This window comes from Schistocerca nitens, chromosome 1, assembly GCF_023898315.1.
Source record: "Schistocerca nitens isolate TAMUIC-IGC-003100 chromosome 1, iqSchNite1.1, whole genome shotgun sequence".
Classification (NCBI taxonomy): domain Eukaryota; kingdom Metazoa; phylum Arthropoda; class Insecta; order Orthoptera; family Acrididae; genus Schistocerca; species Schistocerca nitens.
Genome location: NC_064614.1, coordinates 625,017,843 through 625,019,278, shown reverse-complemented (window position 1 = coordinate 625,019,278; position 1,436 = coordinate 625,017,843). Strand labels below are relative to the sequence as shown.

At 44.6% G+C, this 1,436-nt stretch overlaps 1 pseudogene; it reads right to left on the bottom strand.

Annotated features, from left to right (window-relative positions):
• Window positions 1-382: 382 nt before the first annotated feature.
• On the bottom strand, window positions 383-500 carry LOC126210033 (5S ribosomal RNA; annotated as a pseudogene).
• Window positions 501-1,436: the final 936 nt, after the last annotated feature.

The following is a 1,436-nucleotide window of genomic DNA, read 5'->3' as shown; positions in this document are numbered from 1 at the left end:
ACTGGAAGTGAATGTTGAACGACTTAGATATAAAACCCATTTACATTTCAAAGTACCATCCTCAATCCAACGTGAGCGAGAGAGTTACGAGAGAGCTCAATAGATTATTTAGAACTTACTGCGCTAAGAAATATTACACGTGGGCAGAACATGTGGAAGAGTCTGAAACAATAATCAATGAGTTGCCTCACTCGACCACAGAAATACTCTCCGACCGAACAGGCCATGGAAAACCCAACGGTACCCCACAGGCGTCACTGGATGGGGATATGGAGGGGCACACAGCTCTCCCGGCCGAATGTCAGTTTACGAGACCGGAGCCGCTTACTTCTCAATCAAGTAGCTCCTCAGTTTGCCTCACAAGGGCTGATTGCACTCCGCTTGCCAACAGCGCTCGACAGATCGGATGGTCACCCATCCAAGTGCTAGCCCAGCCCAACAGCGCTTAACTTCGGTGATCTGACGGGAACCGATGTTACCGCTGCGGCAGGGCTGTTGGCACCACAGAAATACCTCCGGAGGAATTGACGACAGGAGAGAGGTGCCCAGTATTATCGAGAAAATAATTAGCTTTCCATCCAGAGATGAATTATCTACTCAAGAGGAAAGTGATGTGGCATTAAAGAGGATAAAGGGAAAGGCGACTAAACGTAATAGTAAACATGATCAGCAAGTTAGACAGGTATCGTACCAAGTTGATGAACTGGTGCTAATTAAGTCCACACCGAGGTCCTCTCAAATCAATTCGGAAACCAAGAAGTTCATTGGCACAGTAGAGGAGCTACTGAGAAATTGGAAACTTCAATTTTTTTCCACATTTGAGGCAAAATTTTCTCATTTCCAAAATTGTTAGTTGTCTTTGAGAACAGGCCAATTTTGGAAATCAAAGAAGGAGGGGGACGTTATTTTGCTAGAAGTCGCCTTGACGCAGCTTGGTACACGTGAAGTACGCACTCTTGTCTAGTGCGTACCGGAGAGCCGGACATGTGTATCACATTTCAGAGGTTGGATGGAAAAGTTGCCATACAATTAAGAAAGAAAGAGATAGTGTAAATGCATGAATATTTGAATAGTAACCAAACAAGATACATTAATGAGAAGTGTCACCTACCATCACTGTGAGTACTACAGATCTTGCCCTCTGTAGATACAGAGACCGATCTGGGCAAGTGGCATCTCGCAAAACACACAATCACGGGCTCGAATTGACATAGCTTAACAGCCTACACTGAAGAAGATCCCACGACCAACGAGTTGTCTTCTGTGCAGGGGACACAACTTTAGAAGACAAGTTGGTGGAAAGAACGGTCAGAGACGCATTTTCGATCTCTCCAGCTTCCAGATCTGGCTGCCAAAGGGACGTGTAATTTATAATTTTCCAAATTTATAAACGTACATGCCACTGTCCCGTATAGAGTTTGAAATAACAAAAATTT